Genomic DNA, 16,237 nt, shown 5'->3' on the forward strand with positions numbered 1-16,237 from the left:
GTGCGAAAAATTTTATCTGGCTCCGTTGTTACCAGTGTTTTTAAAATAACTCATAAATTGTTAAAGATCACTAGCTTGTAATGTGAAGGCTAACTTCATGTTAAATATAGTGTATGTTATCTACCCATGAACTATGTGCAAATGAACAAAAACTGGCCTAGTCCTTTGGTTGCGTGGCATCGGGTTGGATACCGTTTTCTTGCAAACTCAGTGCAACAGCCTTTTTCAAGGTTTCCGTCTAATCCACATGCAAAAGAGAGACCTTTGGTCCGATAGAAGAAATGTAACCTGCACAAATTGAAGACCTCGGCTGCATACGATTGTAGGGGAGAAGTTGATTGTTATGAGAAATTGTGCAGTGAATTTATAATAAAATCTCATAAACGAGTCAATTCAAGTACATCATTTATTTTTTATTCAAATAACTCATTGTTTCATATATTTCTAGAGTATCGAGATATTTATAAAATCGTAAATTCTACCCAAAATTTTATTCTTAAAAATACGTCAGTGGGTACTCAACACTGTTTAATTGCAAACTGAGTGCACTTAACATGGGTTAGCTTTGACTTACCGTTGTTTACTTGCTGTGCGAGCAAACGAAACATTATTGTGGAACTTCAGAAAATGCAAATTTAAGAGGTCCCAATTGTTTGAGTGTATCGTACTAAGATTTGCATCCCCAGTTTTTGCAATAAAAAGTATAACAGCCTCAAAAATTAATCTATGACTCAGCAGAAGTTACTAGTCCTCTGCCAAACTCGATTCTATGCAGCTAAGTTTTAAAAAATGATTCAAATGGCTCTGAGCACTATGGGACTTAACTTCTGAGGTCATCAGTCCCCTAGAACTTAGAACTGCTTAAACCTAACTAATGTACGGACATCACACACATCCATGCCCGAGGCAGGATTCGAACCTGCGACCGTAGCGCTGGCGCAGTTCCAGACTGTAGCGCCTAGAACCGCTCGGCCAATTTGGCCGGCATAGTTTAAAAAAAGTCACCTACAAATATTAAATGGTGCAGCAGTTCCATCAAAATTTTCAGGCGCAAAATTGTATACAGATATAATCAAGTTTATGAGAAAATTGCGTTACTTTGAAATATGTAGTTACACCTCTGTGTGTAACAATTATCATATAGCAATTAATTTTCAGCCATCTTCAACACTGACGTCCTCCACAACCATAAACCCACCATAGTTCATCGAATGACATATAGTCACTCTATTTTTCTGGTACTCAAACTTAAATTACTTCTAAACGAATACCCATATGTGTGGTAAATACTTGCAAATAAAGATATCAGGTGCCCCACGATGATGGTAAGCGTAAAGTGTGTCTGGAAATGCGGAGTTTGGCTCTAAGAAAGGTAGTTCTGACGTTGCGCTTGATAATGGAAAAAAATCAAGACACGTTTCTACAATTTGTTGATATAGAAAATAGTTCGAAAACAGGAAATGGTGTAAAATGTTCGAAGTTCTCAGGAAAATAGGTGTAACCTATGAGGAAATACGAGTAATTCTCAGAAAAATGGGTGTAACCTATGGGGAAGTACGGGTAACACACAATATGTATAAGAAGAAAAAAAAGGGAAAATCCACTGCTCTGCGAAAGTTAAGGACGAGAAAAGTAAAGTAACAAAACATCTTAAAAATCCAGTGGAAATGGGTGAAAGTGCGGAAGCAAGTCGCTAAATATCTCCCACTCGTCCACAGAGTGCTAAATGTCACGTGGGGTGAAATACGTTAGCGTGACTCAAGCGCCAAATAGGGCTGGCCCCGCAACACGAGACAGCTGAAGGAGCCCGAAAAGACAGTGCGTGCCAACCAACGACCAGTTACGGTGCTCCTTAGTGGTTTTCTCCATTACAACTTGTTCCAGAGACAACTTCTGGATGACTTCACTACAACTTGTTCCAGAGACAACATCTGGATGACATCACACGAAGAAGAATCATCGTGAAACTGGTACGAGGACCAAGAGCGACGAATGCAGCCCAAGAGTCTGGCATTGCTCATAGCATTGCTCCACGTTCATGAGGGTGGTAGTGGTGGTGGGGGGGGGGGGGGGCGGGGGGCTTCCGGAACACAGGGACTGCAGCCCAAAAAGTAGCAGATGGCTGCTACATTGTGCCCAGGCATGAAGGGACACGTCAAACAGCAGGTGCAATTGCAATCACATGTGTCAGGAATGTTAGGCATACAATCTCACGCTCCACAGTGGCACAGTGAGTGCATGGAGATGGTATCTGCCATGCGACCAGTACGCTATGTTCCGATTGTACATCACCGGAACCACCTGCGATGGTGTCAAGGGCGTAAGGACTGGACCACCGAGGTGTTGGGCTGCGTACTCCTCTCGGATGACTCAGTCTGTGCTCGTAGGGTGCACATCTTATAGCGAGAAGTGGGACGACGTAATGCAGCCAGGAACATTGTTTAACATGGTCGTTTTGATGGTCAGGTGTTATGGTGTGGGGAGGCGCAAAGTTGCCTGGTGATACCGACCTTCAGATCTTTGAACTCCGTATGCTCCCCAGTCAACGTTATTGTGACACTATACTCTTGTAGTGTTCAGGTGTGAATTCGGCCCTTACTTTATTTTTATGGACGACAATAAGCGAAGGCGCGTGCAGAACCTCTTGGAACGAGAGGACATTATGTGAATGAACTGGTTTACCCGTTCCTCCCATTTAAATCCCATCGATCACGTGTGGAATATGATGGGGAAACGTATTAAACACGTCCACACGCACCAACGGCCATCAGCCGGGCTGGTGCAGGAATGGAACGTGTTATCACAAGAACTCCTGACCAACCTTGTGGCCCACATGGTAGCACTTTGCAGAGCGTGCACTGCCGTTTGCAGTGATTACCCATCCTGTCGAGACCATGTTCTCATTCACAATGGTCAAAAATTCGAAAGTTTTATTGTATTGGGAAGGTATACGTGTTAGAATATTGACACTAAAAGTTTTTTTTAATCCATCCGTTACAAAAGTTTCTACAGCCCATTGTTCGAAGTAGTGTCACGGCCGCCGTGGGACGCTCTCAGTCGGAGACGCCCAGCTCGTGACAAACCTTTTCATGACGTACCCCACGTTCCGAAAACGATTTACACTGAAGCGCCAAATAATCTGGTATACGAATGCGTATTCAAATACAGTGATATGTAAACAGGCAGAATACGACGCTGCGGTCGGCAACGCCTATATAAGACAAGTGACTGGCGCAGATCGGCTACTGCTGCTACAATGGCAGGTTATCACGATTTAAGTGAGTTTGAACATGGTGCTATAGTCGACGCACGATCTAAGGGACACGACATCTCCGAGGTAGGGATGAAATGGAGTTTTTCCCGTACGATCATTTCGCGAGTATACCGTGAATGTCAGGAATCCGGTAAAACATGAGATCTCCGACATCGCTGCCGCCTGAAAAAGATCCTTCAGGAACGTGAGCAACGAAGATTGCAGAAGATCGTTCAACGTGACAGAACTGCAACCTTTCCACAAATTGCTGCAGATTTCAATGTTGGGCCATCAACGAGTGTCGTAGTGCGAACCATTCAACGAAACATCATCGATATGGGCTTTCGGATCCGAGACCCACTCGTGTACCCTTGCTGATTGCACGAGAAAAAACTTTACACCTCACCTGGGCCCGTCAACACCGACATTAGACTGTTGATGACTGAAAATTTGTTGCCTGGTCGGACGAGTCTCGTTTCAGATCGTGTCTAGCGGATGGACATGTACGGGTATGGAGACAAGCTGGCGGAGGCTCTTTAATGGTGTGGGGCGTGTGCAGTTGGAATGTTATGGGACCCCTGATATGTCTAGATACGACTGACACGTAACATGAACGTAAGCGTATTGTCTGATCATTTGCATCCATTCATCTTCATTGTGCATTCCGATGGATTTGGGAAATTCCAGCAGCACAATGCGACACCCCAAACGTCCAGAGTTGATACAGAGTGGCTCCACGAACGCTCTTCTGAGTTTAAACAGTTCCGCTGGCCACCAAACTTCACAGACATGAACATGATGCAGCATAACTCGAATGTCTTGCAACGTGCTGTTCAGAAGGCATCACCAACCCTTCGTACTCTTACTGATTTGTGGACAAGCCTGTAGGATTCATAGTTTCAGTTGCCTCCAGCACTACTTCAGACATTAGTCGAGTCCATGCTATGTCGTGCTACGGCACTTCTGTGTACTCGCGAGGTCCCCACACGATATTAGGCGGATGTACCTGTTTCTTTGACTTTTCAGTGTACACTGCAGTATGCACGCAAACATGAATGAAATTTTCACTCTGCACCGGAGTGTACACTGATATGAAACTTCCTCCCAGATTAAAACTGCGTACCGGACGGAGACTCGAACTCGGGACCTTTGGTTTTCGCGGGAAAGTGCTCTACCAACGGAGCTACCCAAGCACGACTCACTCCCCGTCCTCACAGCTTTGCTTCTGCCAGTGCCTCGTCTCCTGCCTTCCAAACTTTATAGAAGCTCTCCTGCGAACCTTGCAGAACTAGCACGCCTGAAAGAAAGGATATTGCGGAGACATGGCTTAGTCACAGCCGGGGGGATGTTTCCAATATGAAATTTTCACACTGCAACGGAGTGTGTGCTGATATGAAACTTTCTGACAGATTAAAACTGCATGCCGGACCGAGACTCGAACTCGGGACCTTTGCCTTTCGGGGGCAAGTGCTCTACCAATTGAGCTACCAAAGCACGACTCACGCCCCGTTCTCACATCTTTACTTCTGCCAGTACCTCGTTTCCTACCTTCCAAAGTTTACAGAAGCTCTCCTGCACGCAGTTTTAATCTGCCAGGAAGTTTCATATTTTGCACGCAAACATATTAGCCGAAAAATCTGCCGAACAACGAGTGCAGGTTGCTGATCGCAGCATATCCATCTCAGCCAGATCGATGTTTCTCGCCAAAAGTAACAAGAGAATTGCTCTCCAGGAAGAGTTCGAGAGATGGTTGAAATACGGCTCTGATATTGCAGAGCAACGAAAACATTTTATTTTGCTCAAAGTTTGGTCAAAATTGGTCAAAAGATAATTTTTGGCCCACCATATTGGATTAGACAATTCTTAATTTGAAATTCTAACTTCAGATTTGTGTTCAGTGACATAAAATATATTAAATAAAATGTAGTTTTTATGCAAAGTGAAGTGATAATACATATAAAGGATTTCCCTAAATTTTAAACAAGTTTTTCTCCAGAAACGATTTCCCAAAACTGCGAGTAGCATAAAATAAAAGTAGTTCAATTTATTAACTTCTGCCTTTGATCCCCAAAAAGTAGACAATTTTCTTGAGATCTTATACCTACACTGTATTAAATATGTTACTATTAACTAGTTTTTGTAAAGACATAAAGATAAATTTAAGGTTATTTCAGTGCGGTAAGGTATAAGCTCCCATAAATTTAATGTAGTATCGAATGGTGTTTTCAGTCTTTGATGTCAGATTACATCTTAAGGTCTACACTGCACACACTCTGCGTACTTCAAATTCGCAGGCCCTCAATCAAACCATAATTACTTACACCATTTTTTAATTTAAAATTTAAAATAAATTTCAGAGTATGATCAATCATAATCCACATATAGATTCTTTGTATGTGTTTTCACTGTATCAAAAAAAAATCCAAATTTTGCCTATATTTTGATAATTTGAATGGGAACCTGGCCTTGAGAACCATATCGTGCTTTTTTTAATATCCATGGTTCACCATAAATTGCGTTGACCTCAGTGTAATTATTACCTCTGAACAGAAGAGTCATGTCTGTTCATCTTACTGTGCATTTCTTTCAGGTACCTTCATTACTATACCGTGTCAGTTCTTTCTGTGGTTGGTCCTACTTTTACCGAGCTATATTACATGACAGTGACGCATCATGCGAAAGTTACTTTCGTCCGACACACTTCGCTGATGCTAGAATTACGCACACTTAACGCGAGGAAAACCTGCAGCACCTCTTAAACTGAACGAAGAGTTTGATGTGCACACACTAAGGATTGAAAGCAAACTGAAAAAAGACAAAAATTATGACGATTTGCAGTAATGTGACTAGCGATAAACTGAATGCTAAAATTGGAGATTAGAAGCAGACAAACTTAAGGAAGTCTGCTAACTTTGAAGCAAAATAACATATGACGGAGTAAAGAGGACATAGAAAGTAAACTATCGCAGACGAAGAGAGCATTCCTGAGCGAAATAAGCCTATTAAAGTCGAAGATTGATCTGAATTTGGGAACCAAGTTTCCGAGAATCTATGTTTCGAGCACGACATTGTACGCAAGTGAAGTGTAGACTGTGCGAAAACCTGAAGAAAACTGATCGAAGCGTTTCAGATGTGATGTTAAAGAAGGATACTGGAAATTAAATCAACTGATAAGTGAAGAAATGAGAAGGATTTCCGCAGAATTGGAGAGGAGAGGAACAGTAGCAAGAAGGAAGGTCAGAGTGATATGAAGTGGACTGTGACATCAGCGAATGATTTCCATATGGTACTAGAAGGAGCTGTAGAGGGTAAAAATTGTAGAGGAAGACAGAGATTGTAATACGTCCAGAATACAACTGAAGACGTTGAGTGCAAATGCTACTCTAAGATGAAGAGGTAGGTACGGAGAATCACGCTAAACGTAGTTTATAACCAGGCATTAGAAAGGCTAACCACATTGTACTGTACACTCAAATTTTGTAACGCTAAAGTAAATTTCGAACATAAATGTCAACCGTTAGAACACAAAGATTTCCATTTACATCGTAAATTAAATGTAGAATCAAATACGTTGGTTCTTAATGCAAAAACAGACACACTTGATATTGTCAATACAACGCCATCTACCACGGATGGAAAACAATAGATTCAGAAAATCGTACGTATTTTTTTGCGTAGAATCAGAATATGCAATAAGACTGGGAAGCTGTCATTTGAAAATAAAATTTTTACCCCAGCTACTGGAAGAGTGGTTGCGAGGTGGCCATGTCTAGAACAGACAAATGTCCCCTTTACTAATATCCACATTTAACAAAAATTATTTTTTTCGTACGATGTGTCGTTTTCGAGATATTTAGTCGTCTCAAGTTGAAGTTAGCTCATAGATTACCGATGAAATGGCAATAAAGAAAAATTGATTCAGCAGTGGATTCTCGTTGGAACATTGTATATTATTTTAACTGTACAGAAGAACTTTTTATCCTAGTTCCGCAAAATTTATTACTGTACTATCTAAATTTCTGGTTATAAGCCCTTTTCTAATACTGGAAATGGCCTTATAACCTGCAACCTAGCTCATACAGTAGTAACAAAGTTTGAGGAACAAGGTTAAAAAGGTGTTTCGTTTAGTTAAGACAAAAAATAGTTACTTTTATTCCTTCGTCTGTCAGTGCTACCCAACGCTTCTGTGCGCCTGCCGTATAGGCAACTCAAAGTATCAAATTGCACTGCGTGTTGCGTGAACTAGGCGAAGGTTCGAGTGCTTCAATAAATATCAACTCTCCAGATACGTTGCTAAGAAAATTGTACGAACGTGTTTCTCATTAACGAGTACTATACATTTTAGTTTTAATGTCACTAAATCAGACCAAATTTACGTCGCTGTCCAAATAATCGGTCCTTTCTCTTAAAGGAAAAACAGGAATGCATTCTACATTCATATACAAAGCAAGTACTTTAACATTCTGGATACGTTTTCGTTCGAAAACGCAGCGTATTTTCATACATAATGGCCTAGTAATAAACTGTAACTAAAGAGCTGTTATTCTCGCGGGTGAATTGTTGCAACAGTTCCATTTTGGAACGAACCCAGCTGGATAGCTGCCCATGTTAAGGCATGGATCGATTCTGTCTTGTGGCTGGCCAGGCTCAAGGTGGGGCACCAGACCGCCCCCAACATCCCACCAAGCGAATACCGGGCTGACAAGTCCCACCTCACTTACACAATTCGCAAATGTTTAGAAAACTTTCGCTTCCTTTCACAAGGATAAAAATTCTGGCTACTCCTTGCGGGACAAAGGGACAAGAAAAAGAACAAGTATCATTTTGTATTTCCACATGATCGGGTGCCTTGGTATCCATGTGAACAGCTGTTTGTGCAGCAGTGAAGGCTTAGTATTCATGTTTCAATACTTAATATACTTCTATATTAAGCAATATTCTTTTGCTGTTAGTTTCAATTCCGAACTAGCAATTGATTTTTTCAGTATCGGTGATTACTACTGTAATCGATTTAAAAATGAATAAACTAGCTTCTTCCGCATATTTTCATTCACTGATGCTTTACTGAAACTTCCTTTAGGGGATCTCAGAATACAGAAGCATGTCATAAGAATTACAAGGTGTTAGTTGTATAACCTGCGTAAAACAAAACTAGAGCTAGGAAAATCTCCGCTAAGATTTCAAGGGCTTAAAATTGTAACAGGAGCGAGTCAGTTACATGAATACTCATATACTCAGCTATATGTCAAAGCATATAAAATTTTCTGCACACAAAGTGGGGAAATTTAAGAATGACCTAAATAAACTTCTGTTGCTTAAGTCCTACTCAGTCACATCTACAGAGAAACTCTTAAAATTAATGTTTTAGATTATTTCATACTTAAGGTTAGCACTACAATACAACGACGTTTCACAACGTTGTGCCATTTTAATTGCATTTCTCTCAAATGAAATGTATTTTTTCAGTTTCTTCCCATATCTTAGATACCTCACTCCGAAGGATTCATTGACGAAGATTGCTGTAACTTAATAAGCTATATTTGAACAGTACATATTTCTAATTTATTTTTAAGAATGTTTTCAAATGAAAAGAATTTCTTGGTTGTCAAATCTTGCTATCCTTAAGATGTACATGGATATAGCGTCGGGAATGACTGGGAAAACTAAATACGTCAGCTGACTGCATGGTCGTCTAGTGGAAGGATGCTGAATTCAGCTGAATACATTACTGTATGACTTTTTCTCTTTTGTGAACGTAAATTTTATGAGATGGCATGGATTATTCTGCAGTGGAGTACATGGTGCGAAACAAAACTATGTTTTAGTCTGGATGTAGAAGCCGGGTGTCTGTCTTCCGCGGGCCTGTAAACTTCGCTATATCTTAGTGAATCTCTTCAGGCATGGTAATTAGTTATTTAATCGATAACAATTTAAACATCTTAACACGAAAAATAATTCATAATTTAGAAATAATTTTCCACAAAAATTTCTAATATTTTCGCGTTCATTAGATTAAGATAAATCTCCCAGTTATCGAATGCTCTATGTGGCTTCAAAGCATCTTCTGCGAAGGTAAAATTTACGTACTCAGTGAGTTAACATCATAGATCGCTGGTTAGCTACAGTCGATCAGTGGACGGAATGAATTTATAATGGGCCAGGATTGTAGGGGACAGCAGGTTTGGACATTCTGAGATGTTACAGAAGGTGCACTCCGAGAAAATCTTGTAGTGGAAATATGAGAAAGCGCCTATCATTCTTCAGTTTGCCAGAATTGTGATGTGTACCGAAGATTTAGCAACCAACCTAAACATATTTCTCTCAACAACTGCATAAGAAACGTGTTGTACAAGATGCGACATAGCCGCGAATTAAGGAATCTGTTTAACTTTAGTCGATGATCAGAAAAACTGCCGTTAGACTATCGATTTCAGACCATAGTGACCATATCCATATCTGTAGACAACATACAAAGCCTTATATTATCATGTTACAATAAAGCGAAATTGTCATGTCTCCTGGCGATACGCTATGGTTTATTTACGATAATGTAAGGCTGCTTATGTTTTAAACAAAGTGAGAAGATGGTCACCACAAAGCCAAATCGACAGTCACTTTTTGTGGTCTTCGATTGGAATTAACGAAACAAAATGTATGTTCTACCTCATGTACGGATACAGCGACAAGATGATCTGACAACAGTTTACAGAATCCAATTGTTTCCATGGTCTGTTTATTGCGAAGCCAAGTGATCATAAGGCAGAATGCGCAGGATAGGCCACATGTCAGAGGATTTATGGTGAGTTACCATTGTGCACAATATTATATAACAGAAATGTCGTTCTTTTAATTAGCCAGCAGAGCATAATCCCACCTGAGAACCTTTAACATTTAGTTGTTGTTGTTCTTGTGGTCTTCAGTCCTGAGACTGGTTTGATGCAGCACTCCATGCTAATCTATCCTGTGTAAGCTTCTTCATCTCCCAATAACTACTGCAACCTACATCATCCTTCTGACTCTGCTTAGTGTATTCATCTCTTGGTCTCCCTCTACGATTTTTACCCTCCACGCTGCACTCCAATACTAAATTGGTGATCCCTTGTGCCTCAGAACATGTCCTACCAACCGATCCCTTCTTCTAGTCAAGTTGTGCCACAAATTTCTCCCCAGTCCTATTCAATACCTCATTGTTAGTTATGTGATCTACCCATCTAATCTTCAGCATTCTTCTGTAGCACCACATTTCAAAAGCTTCTATTCTCTTCTTGTCCAAAATATTTATCGTCCATGATCCACTTCCATACGTCGCTACACTCCATACAAATACTTTCAGAAACGACTTCCTGACACTTAAAATCTATAATCGATGTTAACAAATTTCTCTTCTTCAGAAACTCTTTCCTTGCCATTGCCAGTCTACATTTTATATCCTCTCTACTTCGACCATCATCAATTATTTTGCTCCCCAAATAGCAAAACTCCATTACTACTTTAAGTGCCTCATTTCCTAATCTAATTCCCTCAGCATCACCCGACTTAATTAGACTACATTCCATTATCCTCGTTTTGCTTTTGTTGATGTTCATCTTATATCCTCCTTTCAAGACACTATCCATTCAGTTCAGCTGCACTTCCAAGTCTTTACTGTCTCTGACATTTACAATGTCATCGGCGAACCTCAAAGTTTTTATTTCTTCTCCATGGATTGTAATACCTACTCCGAATTTTTCTTTTGTTTCCTTCACTGCTTGCTCAATGTACAGATTGAATAACGTCGTGGAGAGGCTACAACCCTCTCTCACACCCTTCCCAACCACTGCTTCCCTTTCATCTCCCTCGACTCTTATAACTGCCATCTGGTTTCCGTACAAATTGTAAATAGCCTTTCGCTCCTTGTATTTTACCCCTGCCACCTTTAGAATTTGAAAGAGCGTATTCCAGTCAACATTGTCAAAAGCTTTCTCTAAGTCTACAAATGCTAGAAACGTAGGTTTGCCTTTCCTTAATCTATTTTTTAAGATAAGTCGTAGGGTCAGTATTGCCTCACGTGTTCCAATATTTCCATTCGTCTGTAAAGAATTCGCGTTAGTATTTTGCAGCCGTGACTTATTAAACTGATAGTTCGGTAATTTTCACATCTGTCAACACCTGTTTTCTTTGGGATTGGAATTATTATATTCTTCTTGAGGTCTGAGGGGATTTCGCCTGTCTCATATATCTTGCTCTGCAGATGGTAGAGTTTTGTCAGGACTGGCTCTCCCAAGGCTATCAGTAGTTCTAATGGAATGTTGTCTACTCCCGGGGCCTTGTTTCGACTCAGGCCTTTCATTGCTCTGTCAAACTCTTCACGCAGTATCATACCTCCAATTTCATCTTCATCTAAATCCTCTTCCATTTCCATAATATTGTCCTCAAGAACATCGCCCTTGTATAGACCCTCTTTACACTCCTTCCACCTTTCTGCTTTCCCTTCTTTGCTTAGAACTGGGTTTCCATCTGAGCTCTTGATATTTATGCAAGTGGTTCTCTTTTCTCCAAAGGTCTCTTTAATTTTCCTGTAGGCAGTATCTATCTTACCCCTCGTGAGACAAACCTCTACATCCTTACATTTGTCCTCTAGCCATCCCTGCTTAGCCATTATGCACTTCCTGTCTATCTCATTTTTGTGACGTTTGTATTTCTTTTTGCCTGCTTCATTTACTGCATTTTTATATTTTCTCCTTTCCTCAATTCAATATTTCTTCTGTTACCCAAGGATTTCTAGTAGCCCTCGTCTTTTCCTGTACTGCCTTCACTGTTTCATCTCTCAAAGCTACCCATTCTTCTTCTACTGTATTTATTTCCCCCATTCGTGTCAGTTGTTCCCTCATGCTCTCCCTGAAACTCTGTACAACCTCTGGTTTAGTCAGTTTATCCACGTCCCATCTCCTTAAAATCCCACCTTTTTTCAGTTTCTTCAGTTTTAATCTACGGTTCACTTAGTAGTAATCAAAAATCTGTGATAAAAATGTACATATAACTGGAAAGACCAATGTTGTTGCTTCTTCGAAGATTGTCATTATCTTATAGAACAAATGAGAAATATGAGTGAAAACCATTAACTGTAATTTGCTAATAACTATTCATCACGTCAAACAGAAAATGGTAGGCATTATCAAATATATCAGTGAGTAAACAAATTGTCGGCTGCTCCAGTAAGAAATATAAGTGTTCATAAGTAAATAGGAAGTGCAGGGAAGCTAAGACGAAATGGCTGCAGGAAAAATGTGAAGACATCGAAACAGATATGATTGTCGGAAGGACAGACTCAGCATACAGGAAAGTCAAAACAACCTTTGGTGGCAATAAAAGCAACGGTGATAACATTAAGAGTGCAACGGGAATTCCACTGTTAAATGCAGAGGAGAGAGCAGATAGGTGGAAAGAATACATTGAAAGCCTCTATGAGGGTGAAGATTTGTCTGATGTGATAGAAGAAGAAACAAGAGTCGATTTAGAAGAGATAGGGGATCCAGTATTAGAATCGGAATTTAAAAGAGCTTTGGAGGACTTACGGTCAAATAAGGCAGAAGGGATAGATAACATTCCATTAGAATTTCTAAAATCATTGGGGGAAGTGGCAACAAAACGACTATTCACGTTGGTGTGTAGAACATATGAGTCTAGCGATATACCATCTGACTTTCGGAAAAGCATCATCCACACAATTCCGAAGACGGCAAGAGCTGACAAGTGCGAGAATTATCGCACAATCAGCTTAACAGCTCATGCATCGAAGCTGCTTACAAGAATAATATACAGAAGAATGGAAAAGAAAATTGAGAATGCGCTAGGTGACGATCAATTTGGCTTTAGGAAAAGTTAAGGGACGAGAGAGGCAATTCTGACGTTACGGCTAATAATGGAAGCAAGGCTAAAGAAAAATCAAGACACTTTCATAGGATTTGTCGACCTGGAAAAAGCGTTCGACAATAGAAAATGGTGCAAGCTGTTCGAGATTCTGAGAAAAGTAGGGGTAAGCTATAGGGTGAGACGGGTCATATACAATATGTACAACAACCAAGAGGGAATAATATGACTGGACGATCAAGAACGAAGTGCTCGTATTAAGAAGGGTGTAAGACAAGGCTGTAGCCTTTCGCCCCTACTCTTCAATCTGTACATCGAGGAAGCAATGATGGAAATAAAAGAAAGGTTCAGGGGTGGAATTAAAATACAAGGTGAAAAGATATTGCTATCCTGAGTGAAAGTGAAGAAGAATTAAATGATTTACCGAACGGAATGAACAGTCTAATGAGTACACAGTATGGTTTGAGAGTAAATCGGAGAAAGACGAAGGTAATGAGAAGTAGTAGAAATGAGAACAGCGAGAAACTTAACATCAGGATTGATGGTCACGAAGTCAATGAAGTTAAGGAATTCTGCTACCTAGGCAGTAAAATAACCAATGACGGACGGAGCAAGGAGGACATCAAAGCAGACTCGCTATGGCAAAAAAGGCATTTCTGGCCAAGAGAAGTCTACTAATATCAAATACCGGCCTTAATTTGAGGAAGAAATTTCTGAGGATGTACGTCTGGAGTACAGCATTGTATGGTAGTGAAACATGGACTGTGGGAAAACCGGAACAGAAGAGAATCGAAGCATTTGAGATGTGGTGCTATAGACGAATGTTGAAAATTAGGTGGACTGATAAGGTAAGGAATGAGGAGGTCCTACGCAGAATCGGAGAGGAAAGGAATATGTGGAAAACACTGATAAGGAGAAGGGACAGGATGATAGGACATCTGCTAAGACATAAGGGAGTGACTTCCATGGAACTAGAGGGAGCTGTATACGGCAAAAACTGTAGAGGAAGACAGAGATTGGAATACGTCAAGCAAATAATTGAGGACGTAGGTTGCAAGTGATACTCTGAGATGAAGAGGTTAGCACAGGAAAGGAATTCGTGGCGGGCCGCATCAAACCAGTCAGTAGACTGATGACCAAAAAAAAAGTATGACTGATAGTCACAGATAACTACTGAAAACAAACAGTTGTGTGTGGAATAAACTCATCCTCACGCGCTTAGAAGGAAAGATGTTTAGGTTTTACGACGTTGTCATTAAAAATGACGCACAAGCTCTGGCTGGAAAGAGAAGTCATCTGTCTCCTCTTCAAAGGACGTTCATCACTACAGGCGTTTGAGTTAATTTATTTCAGAGAAAGCGAATAAAACCGAAATCTGATCGCCAGAAGATAATTTCGACCACCGTCCTGCTTCACGTGAATCCAGGATCTTAACCCACTGTGCCACATCTACTTTATCACATCTACATCTACACTCCGCAACCCACCTAACAGTGTGTGGCAGAGAGTACTCCTGGTACCATTATCCGATTCCTCCTTCCCTATTCCAACCTCAACTGAAGTGTAGGATGAATGATTTTCGGTAAAGCTCAGTGTGAACACTCATTTTTTTTTTATTTCGCTAACATATGTGGGAAGCTGTAATAGGCTACCAGATTCGTTTTGGAGTATAGGATCTACAAATTCCAACAATGAATCTCTGCAACATGTACAATGATCTTGTGAAAAAACGCGCCGCTATTCATTGGATCTTACGTCTCTGATTAAGGCACCTTCGTAAGAATCTCAGACTGTTAATAGAACAATTGTTTTGTAAGCGACTTCTTTCATAGATGAAATATTTTTCATTAAGATTCTGCTTTCGAATCTCAGGCTATTGGCTTTTACTACTATTTGTTTTATGTTCTGTTTCCACTTTGGTCACACCACATGGTTACTCTTAGATATTGTACCGTAGTTATTGTTTTTTGTGCTTTGTCGTATTCGTATAAAAGTGCACCTCCTCATCTTCAACGTACACTGAGGTAACAAGTCATGGGACAGCGATATCCACATATACAGATGACGGTAGTATCACGTACACAAAGTATAAAAGTGCAGCTGTCATTTGTACTCAAATGATTCATTTGAAAAGGCTTCCGACTTGATCATGGCAGCATGACAGGAATTAATAGACTTCCAATGCGGAATGGTAGTTGGACCTAGACATATGGAACATTCCATTTCGGAAATCATTAGGGAATTAGATATTCCAAGATCCACAGTATCAAGAGGACACCAAGAATAGGCCATTTCAGGCATTACCTCTCATCACGAAAAACGCAGTAGCAGACGGCGCTCAGTTAACGAGCGGGAGCGGCCGCGTTTGCGTAGAGTAGTCAGTGCTAACAAACAAGCAACACTGTGTGAAATAGCCACAGAAATCATGTGGAACGTAAGACGAACGTATCCGTTAGGACAGTGTGGCGAAATATGGCGTTAATGGGCTACGACAGCAGACGACCGGCCTCGAGTCCATTTGCTAAAAGCACGACATCGTCTGGAGATATTTTCTGTGCTCGTGACCATATCAGTTGGACCCTAGATGACTGGGAAACCACGGTCTGATGCGATGAAACGCGATTTCAGTTGGTAAGGGCTGATGTTAGGGCTCGAGGGTGGCACGGACTCCACGAAGTCATGGTTCCAAGTTGTCGACAAGGCCCTGTGCAAGCTAGTAGCGGCACAGTAGTGGTGTGGACTGTGTTTGAATGCAATGGACTTGGTGCTCTGATCCAACGTAACTGATTATGTTCACCTACTTCAGACCATCTGCTACCATTCATGGTTCAAATGGCTCTAAGCACTATGAGACTTAACATCTGAGGTCATCAGTCCCCTAGACTTAGAACTTCTTACACCTAACTAACCTAAGGACATCACACACGTCCATGCCCGAGGCAGGATTCGAACCTGCTACCGTAGCAGCAGCGCGGTTCCGGACTGAAGGGCCTAGAACCTCTCGGCCAAGCGGCCCAACCATTCATGGACTTCATGTTCCCAAACAACGCTGTGCCATGTCGTCGGGCTACACATGTTCACGATTGGTTTGAATAAGATTCTAGACAGTTCCAGCGAACGATTTGGTCACCCAGA

The sequence above is a fragment of the Schistocerca piceifrons genome, chromosome 8 (genome assembly GCF_021461385.2).
Source record: "Schistocerca piceifrons isolate TAMUIC-IGC-003096 chromosome 8, iqSchPice1.1, whole genome shotgun sequence".
NCBI lineage: Eukaryota > Metazoa > Arthropoda > Insecta > Orthoptera > Acrididae > Schistocerca > Schistocerca piceifrons.